General features: G+C 36.8%; 1 protein-coding gene across 2 annotated transcripts in view; it reads left to right on the top strand.

Moving 5' to 3' along the window:
- Window positions 1-5,288: 5,288 nt before the first annotated feature.
- Window positions 5,289-25,606, top strand: part of LOC123875500 (receptor-type tyrosine-protein phosphatase kappa) — a 144,175-nt gene continuing 123,857 nt past the window's right edge. For both annotated transcript variants that reach the window (XM_045921353.1, XM_045921352.1), the window contains exon 1: window positions 5,289-5,457. The gene's annotated coding sequence lies outside the window, so the exon portion shown is untranslated. The remainder of the gene's footprint in view (window positions 5,458-25,606) is intronic.

Below are 25,606 nucleotides of genomic sequence, written 5' to 3'. Positions count from 1 at the left end.
AAATTTGTTTCATCAATTCGAAAGACCAATTCAGACATGGCGGACTTATATCTATACCTACATATAAAATATTTGTTCAAACTAACTGACTGATCTATAAACGTACCTACCTAACTACGCACAAACGCATGCAAGCGCAAATCGTAAGCCCATACTAAGTATCCAGTAGTTTTTGAGTGAAGAGTATCTACACACACATACACATATACATACACACAAACTTTCGCCTTTGTAATAATAGTAAGTATGATAGTGTAATAAATATTTCAAGCCTGAGTAGGATTTATTCAGATTTTTTTCAGGCTTACAACCCTCAGCAATGAGACAGCACACAGACAGAAATTATGCAAAAATTAAAAGGCAATGAATCTAGAATAATAAATTTCACCCATGACCTTACTCCGCCACGATGGAATCTTTAATACTGGACGGAATGTGGATGCTGATCTCACAAGAATGAGTATAAATGTGAACTATGACGTGAACAATGTGTGGAAAAGAAAAATAAAGAGTCTTAAGATACCTAACCTAAAACAGATATCTTTCTGTCTATGGGTCATATTGCTTACTAAGCGGGGTGACCCCTTCCATTAAAATATAATTAACTAGTTTATGCCCGCGACTTCGTCCGCGTAGATTTAGGATTTTAAAACCCCCGTGGGAACTGTTTGATTTTGCCGGCTAAAAATTAACCTATGGCACTCTCCAGATCTTTAGCTATACGCATGCAAAAATCTGTGGCTCTGTTCCGGCTTGATTGAAGGACAAAACTAACACAACAAAAAACAAACACTTTCGCATTTATAATAATGGATAGTGATTTATGAAAGCTCTGAACAAAAACTCTTTATTCTATAAAATTCTTCCTTGTTACGTTGACGTACAAAAAGTCGTAAAGAACCAGATAGCATTGCAATTTTGCACTCAACAAACTTTTAATGATCCAGGTAGAATCTACTTAGTACTAACAATGGGACAAGTGGTAATTTGCTTTTAAAAATGTTGCCGCATTGTTACTTTTATTGCTACGATGATACTACGGGTTTTTGAACTACAATTGACGAGATTTGTTCTCGAATCCAAAACAGTCGTGACTGAATTGATTGAACCGTGTTTGATACCTATTTTCATTCGGCTTTGCATCGGCTTTGCATTCAGCAGGCCACAAGGTAGTTTGATTGTTACATTGCTTATGTTTTGTATATTTATATATAGTAACATTTTGCTTTTTATAAAAAGAGCAACTGCTGAGTTTCTTGCCGGCTCAGTAGAAACTTCCAGACGCCATTCTAGCAACTTGGAAACCCAACGTATAATAGCGACTTCGTCTTCGTGGATTACACAAATTTCAACCCCCTATTTTACCCCCTTAGGGGTTGAATTTTCAAAATTCCTTTCTTAGTGGATGTCTACGTCATAATAACCATTTGCATGCTGAGTTTCAGCCCGTCCGGTAGTTTGAGCTGTGCTTTGATTAATCAGTCAGTTTTTCCTTCTACATAATAATATTTAGTATGGATTAAAAATAGAGCTACGTAAAAGAGGCCTATATCTAACAGTGCATACATTAAGTTAGCTGAGTGTGCTCCCCCGTGGCCAGTGGTATCCATGACGGATTTCCTCATGATAAAAAAAGGATGGTGATATCTTTAGTTTTAATGCTTAAAGGCATCCTACGTGGTTATTTTAGGAAAACTATAGACACTTCTATCCGATCCCTCTTTGGAAACGCAATTTCTAGTCTAGTATTTTACAGTATTGCGGTTGAACTGAGCTCGAACTATAGTTGGAATCTTCTCTTACCCTCGCAAGCAGATATCCCATCAATCTGGATGAAGAGCTTTGCTCGGTCGCCTGTAATATGTAGCTACCAGATACATTTCTACAGAATACAACGCTTTGCCACCGCCTGTCTTTCCTGACTGATATAATGAAAACCCCGTTTTCATTTTAAGGCTGATTCACACCAATTGCGTATGCAGCACGTACACGTGACACGTGTGACGCGCGTAAACGCCTAACACACCGGGTTACGCATACGTCCACGCTTTACGCAAGCGGTGTGCCATGTTTCATACAGTCCATACATTACAACGCAATGGTATGCGCTACGTCAACGCTTACGCAGCCTGTGTGAACGAGCTATTAGATAACATTTGGTTACATTACGTAGCGGGCTCCACACAAACGTAGTTTGTTTGTTTATCATTTGAGTATTAATCAGTCAAACTCAATGAAATTTTGTAGAAATGAATATTTCTGTAAAAATATATCGCTCCCTTTGACACAAACCATAGATCCAAATACTTATCTGTTTTAGAACGTGTTTACAAAATTTTAATAAGTTTGATTGGTTGAAATGATGACGAAAATACGTTTGTGTGATAGAGAAAAGAAAATCTAAATCCAATTTTTTCAAAATTTTCTAAATCCAAATTCTTTCATTTTTTCAAGACGAATTGAATAGTTTGCAACTCGAAGAGAATATTCATTCTTCCACAGATCTGTTAATTGACGGCTGAAAAGGAAAAGATGAGGTATTTTCACCATGAATATATTATGAGAACCCACAGAAATACTACCCAAATAAGGCACTTGGCTTCATGTTTGTCACAAAAAGGAAAACTTATCACAAATATTCATCACCACATTTTTTTGTCCTCTAAAAATCGTTGTGAATTTAAATTGTAAAAAGTTTGAATGGTCCAGCAGATAAATAATGCTACGGCGTGAACAAGTGGCAATTTGTCCGTTAAAAATACTACACCAAGTGGTTGGCAATTGTTGTCCGTACGTCACACGACGCGTCGTCGTGACGAAAAATGTGACGCAATTAAATTGTTATGTTTCCACTAAATCTGAGCTCGAACAAATAACTATGACTAAACAAAGAATGAATACAAGTGTACATTAAAAATTTATAACTCCCCCGACAAGTGAAGATTTCAGTAACTAGAAAAGAGCTGATAACTTTCAAACGGATGAATCGATTTTCTTGGATTATAACTAAGAACATTCTCGATCAAGCCACCTTTCGAACAAAAAAAACTAAATTTAAATCGGTTCATTAGTTTAGGAGCTACGATGCCACAGACAGATACACAGATACATACGTCAAACTTATAACACCCCTCTTTTTGGGTCAGGCGTTAAAAAGAGGACTTCTTATACTATCCATATTCGATACTAATATTATAAATGCGGAAGTGTGTTTGTTTGTCTGCCTGCTACCTTTGCACGACCTATCCATTTACCAGATGTTGATGGTGCAGAGATAGCTTGCATCTTGGGGACGGACATAGACTATTTTTATCTTGGAGAATCAGAGTTACCTACTTCGGGATTTCAAAAAAATCTAAATCCGCACGGAAATAGTCATCCTTCGTCAGCTAGTGATAAGTAAGTAGGTAGGTATACTTACAATAAATTAAATGTAAAAAAAACTTTTTGGAAGTACCTAAGATTTTACTTATAGAAAAATCAAATTTCGACGGAATTACTACATAGGAAAAAATCAAGTCAGGAACATATTCTTTCCAGCTCCGAATCCCTAAAATCTTCATGTTCATCCACATTGCGTCAACCCACTGGCCTTTAGGTTTTTGTCAGACTCTATACAATCCTCCGTTTTTCCATCCATCAATTTTTCCGGGACTTTTGTATCGGAAGTATGTATTGGGTTGGCTATTTTGTGAAGAAAATGCCTTGTACATAGAGATTATTGTAAAGAAGTCCTAAAAATTAGATGTTAGGTATTACATAAAAACTGGACAAGTGCGAGCTGAACTCGCATGGAGAGAGTTCCATACTATGTATACATTAATATAGGTAAGTTTCTACGCAAAATGTTAAGAGATTTACTATGTTTAAGACCATATACTCCTAGGTTTTCTAGTAATCGATGTATTTTTTTCAAAATTTTAGACTTAGTAGTTTCAGAAATATTTTTCATTTAATTTATCAAATAGTTCATCTATTGGATATACTAGATGAAAATTAATGAAAATAGATATTTGAAAACTTTGGTTTTCATTTTCTTTTCTCCACATGTAAAATTAATTTATTTGCGCAACTCGTCCGTGTTTGGGTCACAAAAAATCGTATGAGTACCTTTCAACTTAAACGATCCAGTAGATTCGTAGCAAATTGGCTGTGACAGACAGACAGATCCTATAAGGGTTCCGTTTTAAATTTCGGAAGCACGGAACCCTTAAAACGAAAATACAGATGTTATTACGAGTCAATTTTACGATTGAACCTTTTAGCGAAAGGAATTTTCCAACATCATTCCGAACTGCGGTGGAATGGTTTCAAATGAGCCAAAGACAATAAAATCTTTTCCTTAATCTCTAATGGCGAAATTGGAGTGAAATGCCATGTTACACTTTTTGTCTTTCAATTCAATATCAATTGACACAAGAGACCTTAAAGTTTTTGAAGCCCATGAAATAATTCGCTTTATTAAATTATATTATTGTTAAATTAGTTAAAAAGGTTAGCGTAGTGACGAAATTTGGTACAAAAATAGCTTACATCCCGGGAATGGGCATATACCCGTATTTTATCCCGTAAAACCAGAGTTACCGCGAGATTTTAAAAACCTAAATCTACGCGGGCGAAGCCGCGGGCAATGGGCATCATTTATTTCATAATATGTAGTACCTACATCAGTAAAAAGGTTAAGGTTGACATATATTAGTATGAAAAGCAAAACGATCTTTTGGCCTATTGAATTGTTACATTCATCTTTTCCTTAGCAACGGTTGCAGGTGTCGATTTGAAATGAATATCCTACTGTATTCGTCTCTACGCTTTTCTAAGGAGGCAGCTGTCGATCCTTCCTTATTTTCCTAATTATAGGTACTTAACTTTGAACTCTACGTTATACCTACTTAATATTTATTAAAAGACTATTTCTGCTTTGCTGAAATTTCTAAAAATCCACCTATTCTTAGTGGGGGGCTATGTCTTATGGAAAACATACTTGTACATGCAAAATCTCGAATTTGTAGACCCAGTGGTTTGAACTGCGCAACTAATGTAACAAAGTAACAATATTATCGTCATAAGAACAATAACAGAGATAGGTAGAGATGAAAACGCTGAAAGCCGCCTTAAATCTGTCCTCACGGAGCTTACGAGCAAAGCGTCAAAGTCACAATTAATAATCCCGTGATAATTTCAATGAATCCCCCATCACCGAGCTGATTATCCATTAAATAAATTTTATTTGTGAGGCGGCGAGGGGCGGGCGGGCCGGCGCCGGCGGGGCGCCCGCCCTAGTCGCCGCCGACCGTGCCAGAGCGACGACGTACCGCTCCTACCGCGAGGCTGCTCTAAAATTACACGCCACTAATTCCCACACCGCACTCCTAACCATTGACCCACTGACAGTGAATTGTGTTCTTACTGCGAGTGTGAGTTCCTCCAAACGCCAGCCGCCCAAAAGTGTCACATGTAAGTACCCATTTTCCCAACTTTCACGCGTCTTAATCAGCCGACGTTACGGCCATTTTATAGAATGTCGAGTTGTCGACCAACCTTGAAACGTTCGGTATTTTGGCTATTGTATCATTCTAAGACGGATCGTTTGAGTGTCGATAGCTATGGACGTAAAGGTCTTAATTTATAAATAGCTCGGTATGGATGTACATTTCAGACTTCAGCACCGTCCGCTCTCGGTCTCTGACCGTTAATATTCCGGGAGAATTGAAAAACATGCCACGGATTCGTGTCAAGGATTTGATACCTCGTGAGTTTTATTTTATCAACTCTCCTGTATCGGAATGTGGCGCTATAAAATATCTTACAATAGCTACGAGTGTGCGATGATCAAACATAAATCTAGAGATCTCTTGCCAGATCGCTCCAACCCATTTTTATTCCTAACTTCATCTCGATTAGCTTTTATCATGATCTGTTTCTGCATCACCAAATAATTGCAAAGGAAATTCGTTCTTAGACGTGCTGAGACTCCTTAATCAGGAATTAAGGGGTTAACCCTGAGTTAACCTTCGTGGGATAAAGATGTGCTAAGAATAACATCAAGATTATATGAAAGTATCTTTCAGTACGTGTTATATCGCCTAATTAAGATAAGGTGACACCATATAAATTATGTATCTATCAAGATTAAAAGTCGTATATCAAACGGAAGGTGTGCCTAGGAATTTTTTCGCTCATTAAGACGTCAAATTATCTGTTAACCATATACCTACTCATAGATACTACGACTATGTAGTATTCAAAAAATTCAAATTTCAAAATATTTTTATTCAATTAGACTTTTACAAGTTCTTTTGAATCGTCAAAAGCATCTACCACTTGTTCGGAATACCTTTCCTACCGAGAAGAACCAGCAAGAAACTCGGCGGTTGCTCTTTTCAAAGAGCAAATAAATAATAACATAGTGTTTCTTCGTAAAGTAATTCAATCTATTGAACAAACTAATTTCAAACCCAATCAATTCTCGCCATCGCCGGTGGCACTTGAAAACAAAAGAACACCGTCTCTTTATAAAAGCTCGGAGTCAACACAAAATTGCAACGCCCGCAAATAAAAGAAGAACCGGACAAGTATAAGTTTTTCTTGCGCAATCAGTGTTCCGTAATAAAAAAAGTCTTTCTTACAAAACAGAATCAAAAACGGTGACAAAGTCGGGTTCCGTTTCCACAGAGATTGTACCAAGTGGACTCTGGGTTATATTTGCTTGTAAATTAGAAAGAACTTGACGATTTGATGGTCGTTAAAGTCAATAAATTCTAAATATATAGAGGATTTAGGGGATTCCGGAATCCTGAAATAAGTTTAAAAACCTTATATCTCAGGATCCCCACTCTTAACTTCTTTGTCATAAAATTAACATATTTTATGCAACTAAGTACTTAGTACGTTACGTGTTGAGGATGTGTTTGTGCGTTGGCGTGTGTATGTGTGTGTGTGCGCGCGCGCGATGCATGGGTGTCCGTGTGTGTGGGTGTATGTGTGTGTGTGTGTGTGTGTGAGCGTATTTGTGGGCGTCAGTGTAAATGATAAAATTATCTATCAATATTGGACATAACTTGTAATTTTATAGATTTTTGGTATCGTAATCTGTCTTCTGTTTTTTACTCAAGAGTACGGAACCCTAAAAGAAAAGAGACTGATACAAATCTTATCAGTAATCAAACACGAAAGGTCTGGGCAGACAGAGCCACATAAATCCGTTGGGTTATTGATGCGGCACGGAAATTGCTTCCCGGCACCGGCCACGCTTCCTGCCGTCACACGGCTTTCTCGACGTCTGTGCTGCATTTTCACTTCATGTAATGTAACTACCTCAGGGCGTACCTCTGTGTGTGTGTGTATGTGTGTGTGTGTGTGTGTGTGTATGTTTGTGTGTGTGTGTGTTTTTGTGTGTGTGTGTGTGTGTGTATTTTGTCGCTTCCCGTTGGCACCGGCCCCGCTTCTATAAGGTAAATGGGGCTCTGCTCTGTGTGTCTGCTATTACATAAACCATCAGTTTTTATTAAATTCCCAATTTTTTTAAATATAGGACGGCAGTTTGGTAGAGGTCACAACCCTCAGCATCCAGTAGTGAGTAATTACAACGCATAGATAGAGATCTCACTTAAGCTTAAGCTTAGAATGCTTTTATATCCATGAAAAGAGTCAGTGTTGTCAGATTTCTTAGTGTTTATAATTCTTTGTCGTTGTTTGTAAGGACAGCTCTTTTGTTCTATTATTCAGTGAATGAACATTACATCAGTACATTCCAAGAGCTCGTAGTTATTTTGAAAAGGTATTTGACAAAGTTGAAAGTTAGTGGGTATAGTGGTTTTCCTGCGTTGCTTGATTGTGGTACAAGTTTGCCCTAAGTAATAATACTTTATCACTGCTCAAGTGCAAGCTAATCTTGTTATAATAAAAAAAAACCTTCTTTACTTTATACATCTGTCATTAAAACTATAGCTCATAAATGGCTCAAAAATGTTATTCAAAGGCCAGATCAACCTCCATTTCCTCCAATTCAAAGTTCCTTTGGTGCTGCAAATGTTCATGGGGAGCAGTAATAACTTTAACATCAGATGACCTGAGTGATAATGCATATTTAGATTTTTTTTTAAATCCCTTAGATTCTCCAGCCTATATCTGTCTCCGGGATGCAAATTTAAAAAAAACAAGAATAGGTCTTAGCCAAGTTTATCATGCTGACTAATATTCCCCTTTCCTCTCGAGCTTAGCGCAAAGCTTGTGCTAGGAGTAGGTACGACTATTGTGCAACGGGTGGGGTTTGAACTGCCGACCTCTCGAATTTCACTCCACTTCTTTAACCATTGAGCTATCGAGGCTCTGATTAAATCTGCTAAGTAGATAGACAAACTGACAGACATACTCTTGCATTTATAATATTATGAACGCAAAATATCCACTAGTGTTGTTATGGATATCCATATCCGTAACCGAAACTATCGGATATCCGAAATAAAAAAATATCCGTAACCGTAACTGAATCCGTAATAAAAGTTTTGGATAATTTCGGATAGGGCGGAGTCTAACTAAATACTACACTCGTACGAATTAACTGTGCACTCCGCTGGAATGCGACACCTTCATCAGTTCACATTTTACAGTTCCTTAAAAAATTAATATCCGTAACCGAAACTATCGGATAATCCGAAATAATTTAATATCCATAACCGTAACCGAAACCGATATTATTTTTTACCAATATCCATATCCATATCCGGATCCGAAATTATATATCCATAACATCCCTAATATCCACCTCACGAACTTTCAGTTCAAATTATCAAGCACCTCTTCAAAAATTTTACAAGCTCTCGTGCCAGTGCAGTGCATTAACTCGAAACATTACTGTTCCATTTATGTTTTCGTTTTATATTTATTGTCAGAAGATGGATTGGCTTCACTCAACATAAATTATATTTGGTACTATGATTGTCTATCCCATAGATCTAAATTCAATTTTCTTGGTATACATCTCTATAATCTATCCGAACTTGTTACAAACACAACCTCCTACTAGATAAGCATAAAAGTTGGTTTTCAACATAACAACATAATAATTTTACAAAATTTTTCTCGTAAACCGAATCTGTCTGTCTGTCTGTTACATTTTCACGCCCATGCGATTTTAACGTTTGGTATAACAGAGATAATCGACAGATAGACATCCCGGAGATGGAAAAGACTTCTTTTTATCCCAGAAAATATTTGCCACAGGATTTCAGAAAATCTAAATCCACGCGGAAGAATTCGCAGTGATCATATATTACCTATATTTAATAGTAGAGTAAACCTGCTGTGCTACTACGCTAAATGTGCTTCATGCATTGTTTTAGGGTCTAAAACCATCGTCGCATTATTGCCTTTCTAATGAAACTGGTTTGGGGCACATGGGTTGGTTGGTTTCAAATTCTATAACGGGTATAGGTACAAACATTTTTTTATATTTCCTATGTATATAGAGATTCATAACGATCCTCCAAACCTAATTAAATTCATTTTGGGTATTCGAAATAAAACAAAAAGCTTCGTATTCTAAGTTCAAACCCATTTCACGGCTCTCATATTATCCAATCAGCGAATTTGACGCAACATCAAAAACGGGGGTTGACTCACTGATTGGCCGTAGGATTAACCGAGTTTGTGACGTTCTTATAAATTACATTCAAGGCAAATTACATACAAAGAATAGCAGTCGATCGGTAGAGCAAAAATTTCAAACGTAAATAATGCGAGCTTTTTAGATACTTTTGCTTTCATACCAATTTTCATAATCTAAATTCCGAACGGGCGTCCATTGCGTGTCTTATCAAAATAACTTCCGAGGAGTAGAATCGAAATGGTTCTTTTATTGTCCCTTTGTGTAAAATAACTTTGTAGCACTAAAGCGATTTCATTTTATAATAGGGTTATTTTTTCGGAATATCGCAGCAGTATCATTATTTTTATCGTTATAGTTATAAACTTTAGTTCAAAAAGTTTACTAAATATCAATGTAAATATTTAGTGAACTTTTTGGTCCTTTTTTTGAAATTAGGTATACCTACCTAGTTATTGTTAACCTAATAAATAATCTATTCATCCGTCCATTCTTCTCCATGGCCTCCGTAATCACGTATCACGATTTACTCTTATAACATTCCTAACCTGAGTGTTTAATTTTGTATTGTCTAGGAAATCAAACATTTTTATTGTACCTAACTGTAATTTTAATCCATAATAATACCTATTACAAATAAGAAAGTGGGTCTCTCTGTCTTTTCCCATCCTATCTATTTATCATATATTAATATTTATTTATATTCAACCGATTTCGTTCAAAGGTACAGAGATACTTAGCTTGCATCTCGAGGAACAGTTTTAGTCCCGAAAAATCAAAGAGTTCCCGAGAATTTAAAAATCTAAATCTACATGGATGAAGTTGCAGGCTGACATCCCTGGTACAGAGATATTTTACATCCTGGAGACTGACGTCGACTCTTTTTATCCCAGAAAATCAAAGATTTCGATCGTTTAACGATTTCAAAGATATCCACCCAGATAAAATCGCGGGATATTTAGTAATTTGCGTAAATTTGGATTGCCCAATCAGTCAGTACAACACCAGGGATGGCCAGGTTATATTACTGATTGGCTTCGAAGATTACCCGGGGTTCGCGTCTTGTAATAAATTACACTCAACGTTTTACAAATTGACCGCAATATTTCAATGTAATTGTACTGTAATTTATTTTCATATCTGAATGGAGTAGAGATGGAGTGGAGTCTAATTTGTATTTACGTCAGAGGTTAATGTATCTCAGACTGCAACGCCTGGTTTAGCCTTTTTTACGCGCCTGAAAAAGAAGTGTAATGTTTTCAGAATTCATATTATAATTATATGAGTTTTTTTATTCCACCATATGTGGGTGTGTGTGTGTGTGTGTGTATGTTTGTTACTCTTTCACGCAAACTTGACGGATTTGGCTGAAATTCGGAATGGAGATAGATATCTTGGATTAGCACATAAGCTACTTTTTATCCCGCAAAACCAAAGAGTTCCTACGGGATTTCGAAAAACCTAAATCCAAGCAGACGAAGTCGCGGGCGTCAGCTAGTAACTTCTAAATGCCTGAATAGATTTGGATGTATGGGGTACCGTTAGAACTTATAAGTATTATATCATTCTCAAGTGACACTGGCTATAATTTTTTTCAAAAAATTTCAAATGTGATTTTTTTGGTGTGCGGTTGAGTTTTTTAATTTTTAAAAATTGCGAATAACCTCTTATCTTTAGGATTAGTATGTGATTTGACACTTCGTAATGAACACTTCGATAGAATTCAAATGGTAAAACCATTTATAACATCAAAGTAAAATTAACCGATGCTTTTGTTAAGGGTTAGGCTTTAATCGTTCTCATTATCTTCCTGTGTCTTTCTTTATTTCTGTCTAAATTCTTTTTGCATATTATGGACTTTTAAATGATATTGGTGTAAGAGTGGTTCGTTGTTCATGTAAAAGCGGTTGACTGTTACACGTAGATAAGAATATAATGCAGCTCTGTATAATTTTATAATAATTATTATTGTAATGAGTTTGTGGTTTTCTCTTTATTTTATACGAGGAGTTAATTAGTCGTCATTTTCCCTCTTATGGTCAGCTATAATACTATTACGCACTTACGAGTAGTTGTGCAATGGGGATGATGCCTATGTCAAAAATAAATTATTTCTTACTAAATATTAAATAGAGTATCTTCCAAAGTTCGTAAAATCCACATTCGATGCTAGTTTTAAGTTTGCTAACCATTTTAAATTTTCGATTTAAACAAAAAAAGTACGTCAAATTACGTTAAATGTTTTGACGTCACATAGATGAATATCATAAAAGCTCCTAAGCTAAGTGAGTGTTTTGACGTTTGATAAAAAGTCGCTGATTTGACTAGTAGTCATCATCCCTATTTGAAAATCTAAAATCCATGAAAAAGTTTTAGAAGGCACATCCGGATTGCCACGCACACAAACATGGCCCGGTTGTTTTCCAACCATTTTTCAAAGGACCGTTTACTAAAACTGCCAATAATAAAGTCAATATTATCTATACCCGTAGCATTTTACGACATCATTCCCGTATTAAATTTTGTTTACCAAAATATAGTGACGTTAATATTTATTGACGTCATACGCAGGGTGGTAATTTGAGATGGGTCAGAAGAGGCTAGGGTTGCCAATCTAAATAAATATATAAGCAATAGGTGATTGACTGACTGACTGACTAACTGATCTATCAACTTACAGCTCAAACTACTCCACGGATCGAGCTGTTTGGTAGCAGATAGCTATTATGACGTAGACACCCGCTAAAGAGGATTTTTGAAAATTCAACCCATCAAAGGGAAAATTTGTGTAGTCCACGCGTACGAAGTCGCAGGCATAATTGTTTTCTAATAATGTGTAGTACTAGTTGATACCCGCGGCTTCACCCGCGTGGATTTAGGCTGTTAATAATTCCGTACCTAAGAACTCTTTGATTTTCCGGGATAGAAGTAGCCTGTTTTCTTCCCCGGGATGCGCACCATTTGTACCAAATTTCGTCAAAATCGGTTAAATAGATGGGCTGTTAGAAGCCAGCCAGCAGACAGATAGACACACTTTTGCATTTAAAATATTAAGTATGGATTGTACTATATTTCGGTTTTACGACATACTCGTAGAAGGCACTTATTGTTGAAGAAATATGTAGTTCGCAAAATACCACTTATCAACTATATCTCAGTTAGATAGATCAATCTTTCTTAACAAACGTAATATAATATTATCCTTCACTTTGTAAATAAAACGGACAAGTGCGCGTCAGACTCGTACCCGAAGGGTTCCGTCATACGTAATAGTAGTATTTTTAGAGTTCCGTACCTCAAAAGGAAAAACGGAATCCTTATAAGATTACTTTGTTGTCTTCCGTAAAATGCTATATTTTTGAAGAGTATTTTTTATAGCTTCAATTTAAAAATATTATAATTAGCCGAAAAAATGTTGGCAGCCCTAGGCGGGGCGGGTGCCCAAGTTATTATATCTACAGGAAAATGCCATAAAGATACCATCTTTTAGAATATTTTTGTGTTGGTAGTTATACATCTAAAGTAATTGGGTCTCCAATCATAAATTAGATAGCTCTTTCATGTCGCTTTTTTAAATATTAACTGTAAAATTCTTTTGTAATTAATAACTAAACAAGTGTAAATTAAAAATTTATATCACCCCCGACAAGTGAAGGTTACAGTAACTAGAAAAGAGCTGATAACTTTCAAACGGCTGAACCGATTTTCATGGATTACAGCTAAGAACACTCTCGATCAAGCCACCTTTCAAACAAAAAAAAACCACCACCACACATCATCATCATTTTTTTTTAATTTTTTTTTTTTTAATTTAATAGGAAGCCAACGGTATACAAAGAAAAGTAATTATGACGACTTATATAAACTTAGGACTATCAATGTATACTCACTTACAGGCTAACTCAACATGCTTAAGAGGGCTGTCTCCGTCACTCGTTTCATACAATCGTAGTTCCAATTTCATTTGAATATTAAGCAACCAAAGTCCATGAAATTTTGCAGACATATTTTAGAAACTAATATCTATGCCTGTGGTTTTCCAGATTTCTGTTAAAATATTCGGTTTCAAAGTTAGGCGGTCATAAAAATTTTCATACAAATCTTTGAGCCCCTGTAATTTTAAAACTACATATTTTTAGAAAAATCTAAAACACCACAGACACAGATATTAGTTTCTAGAATATGTCTGCAAAATTTCATGGACTTTGGTTACTTAATATTCATATGAAATTGGAACTACGATTGTATGAAACGAGTGACGGAGAGAGCCCTCTTAATCTAAAACTTCTAAATAGTAAATCATCATCATGTGTGCTAATCCAGGATATTATCTATCTCCACTCCTCAGCCAAATCCGTCTAGTAGTTTTTGCGTGAAGGAGTAACAAACATACACACACACACACATCCACACATACACACAAACTTTCGCCTTTATAATGTTAAGTGTGAAGTATGATAATATTACTCGGATATCTATAGCAAACTTTATCGAATTAGTGCGTGGACAAAATTATGTAGAAATTAGTTCACATTGTCGATCGTTACTGTAGGATTTTATGAGATGGTTCACGTATGTATAGTATAATGCCATGTAAACTAATAGTGACATTAGTTTTAACAATCGCGCAGCCTGTATGAGCGCATTCTATATACACAAGCAGGTGTATTATCAGCATTCTATATACACATTAAGTACAGTAATAATTATAAAATTGAGCTTGAATCTACTCTGTAGATTTGCAGCTAGTGACAACTAGGCAATGAATGTTTTAAAGCTCTTCTTTCAGTCAGTCAGTTATTCAATGTAGACACAGTACGGATGGATGCGGATAGATACAATGTATGGTAGACAAGTAGGAGCGTGGGGTAGCCTCATGGAACTAGGAATAAGTTAAGATGTCGATTTTCTTTTCTGAGGGTCGGGGGTTTGATCCCGGGCACGCCCCTTTTACTTTTCGGGCTTATGTGGGGTTTAAGCAATTAAATAGGTATTAGGTACTTACTTGCTTTAACGTGAAGGAAAACATCGTGAAAAAACCTGCAAGCCTGAACGTTCTTCATAATGTTGTCAAAGGTGTGTGAAGTGCCATACCGCACTAGGTCAGAGTGGTGGACAGTAGTGAGCCAGCGCTGGATTGATGATGATGACACAGAGAATATAGCTTGTGTACCTAAGTAACCCGCGTGGGTACATTGCTCTAAGACTGATATGAATGAGTGTTCAGTGTAAACACGACATTAGTTTCAAGTGTTTTAATTCTCTTTATAATAAGTAATAAGCAAACAGTTTAAATAGGTAAAAAAAATTAAAAGTGAAGATGATAACTGTTACTACTATTTAACTTTTATATAAATCGTTTCCAGGTGTTATAACTAGCGGAAATTCGCAGTTACCACTTTAAAATAAATATTGAAAGCTACGCAATATTCCATGAAGTAATGCTAAACGCATATTACAATCGATGCGCCGCATACGATGTAGGTATGTTTCGAATACTAAACTCGAATTTGGAATTCGCCAAGAAAATGGGGATGAACGTCATCATTTCTAGAAATAACTAAGCAATAAGTTACTAATAAAAAATTAAAAAATAGAAAACTGCAGACACATATTATATGGACTTAATAATGCAATACAAGTATTAGTAATCTTTTTTGCAAATAAACGATATTATTATTATTATTATCTATATAACTTACTCTCACGCCCGGTTATTATTATTATTATTATAAGATTTCTGTAAAAATGTCTAGTTTCAAAGTAACACTGGCTCAAATGTATGTAAATCTTTAAGCAACCTGACAAACCACAGATACAGACAGATATTTGTTTATAGAACGTGTCTACAAAATTTTAATATATTATATTCAATAGTTCTTTATTAACCAAACCAAACAATGTAAATGTATGTAAACTATGTATGTATGTATATGTGTGTTTACTTAACCAAACTATGTGCCTTGGAAAGCTCTGGAGAGGGTACGGTTAGGGTTCCTTCTCTTAACCCAAACGTATTCTTCATATCCGCTTTGTCGTGAGTACTAGAAATGCGTTACTTGCGTTTCCCCTAGTGTCATGTGCGTTCATCTTACAAAGAGTAATATGTATGCAAAATGAAACCGTATTTGTATTCGAGCAAATATTCGGCGAAATAATGAAGCTATCGAGTGTATTCGAGTGGAGATCGCTCGTTCGGACATCCCATCCCATCCAATTTCTATAAATAACATCATACCGCCGCCGCCGGCCGCTTCAATGACTGATGCATTTCGATTGTACATGATTCGTTTAGGAATCCAATGTTTATGTTACATTAGCTGATGCCCGCAGCTTCGCCTGCGTGGATTGGTCAGATCCCCTGACCTTCCAGAATCCATCAGGATTGAGGAGTTGGACTCCAAGTTTTTTATGAAACAATGTCGCAAAGTTCCTCTATCGATTAAAAAAGAAATGACGCAAATCGGTTCAGAAATCTCGGAGATTTCGGTGTACATAGCTAGAAAAACACAACTCCCTTTTTGAAAGTCGGTTAAAAAAGTAGCCTACTCCCTGGTCAATTCTCTACTTGTCTGTGAAAATCCCGTCAAAATCGGTTCAGCCATTCCCAAGATTAGCCTTTTCAAACAGACAGACAGACAGACAGACAGACAGACAGACAGACAGACAAAAAATTTAAAAACGTGTGATTCGGTTATAGTATCGTTCAAATAACCATATGACCTTAATATGCGGTAGTTATTTCGAAATTACAGACAGACACTCCAATTTTATTTATTAGTATAGTATAGATTTATAATCTGTGCACGCCGAATGTTTTAGTCATTCGTGTTTTATATAGTTACGTGGAATTCCTACATTAAAAGTGACGTGGACTTTTCCACATTACGTGTACGACGTGACACGTATAGTACGCGACAGGTCGAGATGGCAATCGGGGTGGGGACGTCCGCGTACCCGCACATCATCCGCGTTAACCCGGTGTGGGATAGCGCGGGTGACGTGCGGGTGTGCGGGGCGTCCCGCCACCCAAAAAGAGGAGTGTTATAAGTTTGACGTGTGTATCTGTCTGTGGCATCGTAGCTCCTAAACAAATGAACTGATTTTAATTTAGTTTTTTTTTGTTTGAAAGGTGACTTGATCAAGAGTGTTCTTAGCTATAATCGAAGAAAATCGGTTGAGCCGTTTGAAAGTTATCAGCTCTTTTCTAGTTTTCTTATAGAGGTTTTTGTGTCGGCGGTTTTTTTAATTTTGAATTCTTTGGTGCTGTCTCCCAATTATGTTTTATTACAAACAATTAACAAAAAGTAATTAAATCAATCAATCAACTTTTCTTATCTTCTACGAAACATCACTCTTTGAAACCAACGGTTGTAACAATAACAAAACTTATGAAAACAATTATTGTGCCTACCATTTTCTAAGTAGGTATAATCGTGATAGAAAATTAGGCACTTACTCTTACAGTCAAAAAAAAAAAAAAACAAAAATAACGATATCAGCCTAGTGCAACTTTTTTCATCATGTGATTAACGGTAGGATTCACAGTAATTTGAAAAATGTACCTATCAGAGACTACATTTAATTAATATGGGATAGAATAATAAACAGGCTCTACTTTAAGAGGGGTCTCTACGTCACTCGCTCCATACAAACGTAGTTCGTCTCTCATTGGAATACTAACCAATCATACTCAATGGAATTTTGTAGAAACGTTCCGGGAACTCATATCTATGCGTGTGGTTTTCCAGATTTCCGTTAAAATATTCGGTTTCAAAGTTTCGCTGTCTTAAAAATTCACATATAAATCTTTAAGCCCCTGTAATTTTAAAACTACATATTTTTAGAAAAATCTAAAACACCACAGGCACAGATATTAGTTTTTAGAATATGTCTGCAAACATGGACTTTGGTTGCTTAATATTCAAATAAAATTGGGACTACGATTGTATGGAGTAAGTGACGGAGAGAGCCCCGTTAACCTTAAACGCCGGATAAATGAAGACGGATTATGTTTATGAAAAATTCATTTTTAATTAGTTTCCCTGTAGAAAATATATACGAGTAAAGCAAATTGTATTTATGAAAAATTACTCCGCGCTAAAATAAAAATATGTAAAACATTTCCACAATAAAATTCCTGAAATCCTTTATGGTGGACGTTAAAACGCTGTGAGCGCTTTTACGAACTATATATTTAGTTTTTTATTCTAATTACATTCGGCCTCTCTTTGCGTAGTAATCATTGCTTTTTAGGGTTCCGTACCTCAAAAGGGAAAACGGAACCCTTATAGGATCACTTTGTTGTCTGTCTGTCTGTCTGTCCGTCGTGTCTGTCAAGAAACCTATAGGGAACTTCCCGTTGACCTAGAATCATGAAATTTGGCAGGTAGGTAGGTCTTATAGCACAAGTAAAGGAATAAATCCGAAAACCGTAAATTTGTGGTTTCATCATTAAAAAAATAATTAAAATGTGTTTCAATTTTCAAAGTAAGACAACTATACTAAGTGGGGTGTCATATGAAAGGGTTTGACCTGTACATTCTAAAACAGATTTTCATTTATTTCTATGAATAATAGTTTTTGATTTATTGTGCAAAATGTCGGAAAAAATACCCGAGCTCGGACCCTCGGTGCGCGAGTCTGACTCGCACTTGACCGTTTTTTTACATATTATTTTCACTCTGTTATCTATGTTTCTTTTTTTTACTTCCTTCTTTTTTTCTACGCACTGTTCTATCACTCTGTCTTAATTCTATCCCCACTACCAAAGGTTAACTGGAAGAGAATATCTCTAGGGCTTAAACGCACGTTTCTTCGCGATGTTTTCCTTCACCGCTATAGCAATTCATACATTTTAATCGCTACTAGGCTATCACTGCTTTTCCACTGCATAAATACCCTAAAAATCCTTGCCATTACGTAATTAATTGAAGGGGCCGCGACTCTCAGCAATGACTAATACGAAATCAAGAGGAACCAATTTAAATACCTAATGAATAAAAAAGTTTTCAGGAAAGTTTCCCAATTAGTGACAGTGTTAGAGTCCTTCAACTTTTCCGAATTATCAGCAAAAGAGCTTAAGTACCTTTAAAAGCTTTTTTTGCAAATTGTAATATACCTATTGAAAGTATCAAAAAGCGAAACGAATTTGTGTGTCTACCTTTATCGGGTGATTCGCTAACTTAGTGATCATTACTAACACTGGAATTCATAGTCAAGATAGCGTTCTTTAGAGGACGATTCGAACGACATGTCTTATTCAACCTTTATGCAATGCGTTAAGGTTGTATATGACACACTAGAGGATGCCCGCGACTTCGTCCGCGTGGATGTAGGTTTTTGAAGATCCCGTGTGAACAGTTTGGTTTTTCGGGATAAAAAGTTGTCTATGTCAATAACATGGACGCAAGCTACGAGTATCTCGGTACCTTTCATACAATCGGTTGAGCGGATGGATCTTTAGAAATCCCGTGGGAACTCTTTGATTTGCCGGGATAAAAAGTAGCCTATGTCCGTCCCTGGGATAAAAGCTAGCTCTGTACCAAACGTCAGAATCGGTTAAACTGTTGGGCCGTGAAAAGGTAACAGACAGACACACTTTCGCAATATTAGTATGGATAGTATGGAAGTATGGATCAAAGGACTTCACATAGTCTGCCAGTCCGCACATGCCCAGTGTGGTGGACTATAGCCAAATCCTTCTCATTCTGAGAGGAGACCCCTGCACTATCAACGCTTCGGCATTCGACGTTATATGTGTGATCATTTCAAATCTGAAAAGGAAGCCACGCCCATTGTCGTTCGATAGCTCGCGACGGCTATTTCCGTTTTACAACAGCATAAAATGCAAGTGGCCGATTCTTTTAAAACGTTCGCTGGCTTGAGACGATTTAAAATGGGTTGGTTTCATAAAATCAACATATATTGTACATACAACGATTAATTTGGTGTTTTAACTGCCGATATTTCGACTCAGTTGCATGAGTCGTGGTCATGACCAAAGATTACAGTATTATTGGTCACGGCGGGACTGCTCACTGCAGTACTGTTAGAGCAGACGACGTAAGAGCTGTCGTGGGCAGTGCCGATCTACCAGCTTTCGTGTTCTTTTCGCTGGAACTTCACGAGGTGTCAATCATAATCTCATAATCTCAAATAATCATGAATAATACTCTCCTTACCCCTCCAATTAAGCGTAAAGCTTGTGCCAGGAGTGAGCACGACAATAGTGCAACGGATGGAGTTTGAACCGCCGACCTCTCGGAATTCAGTCTGCTCCTCAACCGTTGAGCTATCGAGGCTCCCAACACTCACAACGTCACTATTAACTTTGGATTTTCGTACGATGCTCAACAATGTTTTATTCACCCAATTGCCACTTCAGCTTCGTAGCCCGCTATGTTTGTTACACTCTGGCACAAGAATTAAGAAATGTAGGTAGGTATGTAGTCCCAAATAAGACTTTGAGTGAGTCCTTCTTAGGACCACTTATACTATGACTCTGGTGGGAGAACTATCAGGATACGTTATTAAATTAATTACGCCAGAAATCGTTCAAAAGTTAGATAAAGTCATTTTTATTTGGCAAATGAGGGAAGTAGAAATAGGCAAAATCCTGCACCTATCTAACAGCTATCGTCCACCAAAGCCGCAGCATCGCTTATCAGTCAGAAATCGATACCCGTTACAACCGATAACATGGAACGGCATTTATCGGATTTAAATTCCGACTCGTTATCAGGGGGCACGGCAGTGCCCCCGCCAAGACGAGCCAAACGCGGCGGCCGGGGCGCTACGTACCTTTTTCTCGAAGTGTTTCGCCGTATTTTCGACCCGTCATAACTTCGGTCTGGATGACACTAGAAAGCTGAAATTTTCAGTATAAGGTGTCCTCAGCAAATTTACCAAATATACCAAATATCAAATATCTAGCTTTTATGGTTACAGATTTATTGATACCTAAAATACGCCGATTTCGTCCCTCACTGATGATCATCAAAACCTCTACTCAAAACCTCTAAGGTACTTCCCGAAGTCCTAGAAGACTGAAATTTGGTATGTAGACTAGAAATTGCATACAAACTACAGGAAAATTAAGACTTTGGAAATGCCCCCCCTCTACGCCTCTTATGAGAAAAGCAAATCTGTAAATTCTGTCGCTAGAATGCTGATATTTTCAGGATAAGATGTCCTTGGCAGACTTATTAAACGCACTGAGTATCAATTGTCTAGCTTTTATAGTTTCAGATTTATTGACAGTCAAACTTCTAGTCTGTAATTCTAGGGCACTTCCCGAAGTCCTAGAAGACTGAAATTTGATATGTAGACTAGAAATTGTATACAAACTACAGGAAAATTAAGACTTTGGAAATGCCCCCCCTCTACGCCTCTTATGAGAAAAGCAAGTCTGTAAATTCTGTCGCTAGAATGCTGATATTCTCAGGATAAGATGTCCTTGGCAGATTCATTAAACGCACTGAGTATCAATTGCCTAGCTTTTATAGTTTCAGATTTATTGACAGTCAAATTTCTAGTCTGTAATTCTAGGGCACTTCCCGAAGTCCTAGAAGACTGAAATTTGGTATGTAGACTATAAATTGCATACAAACTACAGAAAAATTAAGACTTTGGAAATTTACCCCCTCTACGCCTCTTATGAGAAAAGCAAATCTGTAAATTCTGTCGCTAGAATGCTGATATTTTCAGGATAAGATGTCCTTGGCAGATTTATTAAACGCACTGAGTATCAATTGCCTAGCTTTTATAGTTTCAGATTTATTGACAGTCAAACTTCTAGTCTGTAATTCTAGGGCACTTCCCGAAGTCCTAGAAGACTGAAATTTGGTATGTAGACTATAAATTGCATACAAACAACAGGAAAATTAAGACTTTGGAAATTTTCCCCCTCTACGCCTCTTATGAGAAAAGCAAATCTGTAAATTCTGTCGCTAGAATGCTGATATTTTCAGGATAAGATGTCCTTGGCAGATTTATTAGGGAGTGGGCCATGAAAATGATGTACCTACAAAAAATAGATCCAAAAAAATCTAGGGCACCTGCCAAAAAGAAATGAAATCCCACCAAAAACATTTCATGTAAAAATGTAGCCAAGACTCACAAGTTCATAATGTTTTCACTGTTAAAAAGTTATGAGATCTCTAGTAGAGCCAAGCCCCTAGCTGAGCTTAGATTTGTGCTGGCCATGGGACCTATCCCAAGTCCAAAGTAATATAGCTCTTAAATGTTCTGACTATATCACATTTATAACAATAAATAACAAATCACTCTACTTACAAGCTCTGATTCTACAAACCCTATATCTTGGTAAAAAAAGTACGGCTTGGCCGTTTACAGTTCGTGGATTTTTATCTGAAATGACATCTAAGCCCGGAATTGCTTCTGCGACCATCACGAAGTACAATACAAATTAGTAATTGTCGAACAAACTATTCCTTAAGGCCTTAAAATATGTTATGTCATGTAATAGTTTTACGAACATTAAACGGCCAAGCCGTCCTTTTTTTACCAAGATGTAGGGTTTGTAGAATCAGAGCTTGTAAGTAGAGTGATTTGTTATTTATTGTTATAAATTTGATACAGTCAAGAACATTTAAGAGCTATATTACTTTGGACTTGGGATAGGTCCCATGGCCAGCACAAATCTAAGCTCAGCTAGGGGCTTGGCTCTACTAGAGATCTCATAACTTTTTAACAGTGAAAACATTATGAACTTGTGAGTCTTGGCTACATTTTTACATGAAATGTTTTTGGTGGGATAGTATAGTCTCCTTGCTAATGGACGAGGATTGAATTTCACACTTTCCTAGCACACCTGCAATCATCTGCAATATCATTTTAATTACATTTCAATTTTCATACTATTAAAATCGGAGTAAACACATAGATATGGTTGACATATTATTTCAATTAGGTACGCTAGATAAGATAATAGATAAGTGTTTTTTGTGCCGTTTCAAAGCGTTCCTTTGAGCGTAACGGGAGCTAAAATTACCACTTTGTTTCAAATGGTCTTCGTGCTGACACCATGTTGACAGATGTGTCATAAGAATGATTATTTATTTACAATATCCATGTCACTAACATTTAATTCCGAGTAGGTACACTTACATGATGCTTACTGCTGCTATCAGCACCAAAATGGCGATAGTCAAATTGTTTCAAAAACAGATCGGCAATAGCAAGTCTAGCTTAAGTACTTGTATTAGCAAAAAAAACCGGTCAAGTGCGAGTCTGACTCGCGCACTGAGGGTTCCGTACTCGGTTATTTTTCCGACATTTTGCACGATAAATCAAAAACTATTACACATAAAAATAAATAAAAATCTGTTTTAGGGTGTACAAGTAAAGCCCTTTCATAATATGACACCCCACTGGTATAATTTTCTTATTTTGAAAATTGAAACACATTTAAATTTTTTTTTAATGATGTAACCACAAATTCGCGGTTTTCAGATTTATTCCTGTACTTGTGCTATAAGACCTACCTACCTACCTTTCATGATTCTAGGTCAACGGGAAGTACCATATATGTTTCTTGACACTTGATAGACAGACAGACAGACAGACAGACCGACAGACAACAAAGTGATCCTATAAGGGTTCCGTTTTTCCTTTTGAGATACGGAACTCTAAAAACGCATGTGTATTTAAAAGCTGACGAATTTCCCATACAAAGCAATCAAAACATTTAAAATCATCAGTTAAACTTGTTTTTAATTTTTTCTTGGTATGACCGAATATTTATCAACTTCTTGCGAAAACAATTTATATTCAGTTAAGCGAAAAGCTAAACAAACAACTTCATCAAAATCTCCGTGACAAAATAAATAAAATCGAAATCATTTTGTCCAAAACTAAATTCAATTCTTTCCCGAGTACGGAGATTTGTCCTCTCATTATCATATTCTCTCACAAAGAGATTGGAAAAATGTTACTACAAGAACTCAATTTTCAGTATTTACAAACCTAAGTTTTCATCCGTAGCCCCGGGGACTCGGCCCATAATGCGGACGTGCTTATCTTTCAAATGACGGTAGTAACTTGAAATGGAACATTCGCATTCATTTTGAAAATCTATCTAACTTTAAAGCATTCATTCTTCAACTCTAATATTATTTAAAGCTAAACCAATTTTAAGACCTAAAAATTAGTTAAAATAACTAGTTTGACATGAGTTACTCACAAGTCGATACTATAGCTAATTTCTTAAACTGGACCCTTTCAAGTAAAGATTTTTATATAAACCTGTCGGTATGATGCTGCCATTGTCGTAATTCAAATGCCATAAGGCTACGCTGTCGTATTAGTTTACAAATTGCGAAAAACCAAATTTTTGAGATTCGCGGGCAGACCCGTCTTATGCCCCTTAAATAGACTTCTCAGATTCGGGCATTATGGAATGTGTTTTAGAAATCGCCTGCACTCCGAATGCATTACCTATCGGCCAATGAAAATAAGATAAAAATGACGAGCTCCGAATGCATTCTCTATTGTCCAATAAAATTTATAACCCATTATGTTGGTCTTATGGAATGCGTTCCAGAAATCTCTTGCAAACCGAATGCATTCTCTACCAATCAATGCCTAAAGCCTCAATAGCTCAACGGTTATAGGAGCGGACTGAGATCCGAAAGGTCGGCGGTTCAAACCCCACCCGTTGCACTATTGTCCTACCTACTTCTAGCACAAGCTTTACGCTTAGTTGGAGGGGTAAGGGGAATGTTAGTCATGATTAAAATGGCTAATATTCTTTAAAAAAAATGATAGTTCCCCACATTCGGGCAATAAAAAATGCGTTTGATAGAAATTTTCCGCACCTTGGTTTCGTTTCCCTTCGATCTATTTAAAAGAGCCTTAACAGAAGTTTTCTTGCTTTAGTGCCTGGTTGTAAATATATTCGGCAAAGTGTGAGCTATTCGAGGAAATGAGGAAATTATGATCCGGTAATACAACAAGTCGCTAGAGAATCATTCCACATTATGGCTACGACTCACTGTTCCAACCAATTCCAATTCAGCTAACTATTACAAACGTGAGCGAACTCCGAAGAAACTTATGTCGTTATAACATTGTTGCCTTCACATTATGTATACCCAAACCAAATATTAAAGGATTGACTGACTGACTGACAATAATTAATATGAAGATACTTCGATTTTGCGTCTAGGTTTTCTCTGTAACATACATAGATCTTAGGTTATTTCGTAAGGTATTTCAGATATTCCCTATTGCAAGAAAATTCAAACGAAGCCAAGGCTAGTAATGTTCAAAAGTTCTTTTGCTATTGCAGTGAAATAGATATTATTCATCTATGTTAGGAAGCCTGCTGTACCTACGCTATGAAAATTGCCCAACAAGTACAGCCTGAGTGTAGACCTACTGGGAGGACTAAGTACCTACTGTAAGGAAGGCCACACCATTATGTGGTTAGTGGCAAGGATTGCAACCCCCAGTAATGACATTTACGACTCAGAGAGAAACTTTATCATTATTATCATTGTCAACCGATCGCCAGAACACTACTGAGCACGGGTCTCTACTCAGCAAGAAGGGTTTACCACGCTGACCAAGTGCGGATTGCTAGACTTCACACACCTTTGAGAACATTGTGAAGAACTCGAGGCATGCGGGTTTCCTCACGATGTTTTTCTTCACTGTTAAAGCAAGTGATATTTCAGAGCCTCGATAGCTCAACGGTTGAGGAGCGGACTGAATTCCGAAAGGTCGGCGGTTCAAACCCCACCTGTTGCACTATTGTCGTACCCACTCCTGGCACAAGCTTTACGCTTAATTGGAGGGGAAAGGGGAGTATTAGTCATGATTAGCATAGCTAATATTCTTTTTTTTTAAATAATTAATTGCTTAAAACGCATATAACTCCGAAAAGTTAGAGGTGCGTGCCCGGGATCGAACCCCCGACCTCGACGACTTAACCACTAGGTTATCACGACAACACTCTATAATGTGGCTTAAAAA

Source organism: Maniola jurtina, chromosome 20 (genome assembly GCF_905333055.1).
Source record: "Maniola jurtina chromosome 20, ilManJurt1.1, whole genome shotgun sequence".
Taxonomy (NCBI): Eukaryota; Metazoa; Arthropoda; class Insecta; order Lepidoptera; family Nymphalidae; genus Maniola; species Maniola jurtina.
The sequence above is the reverse complement of the archived record's forward strand: the minus strand, read 5'-3'. Positions and strand labels throughout refer to the sequence as shown.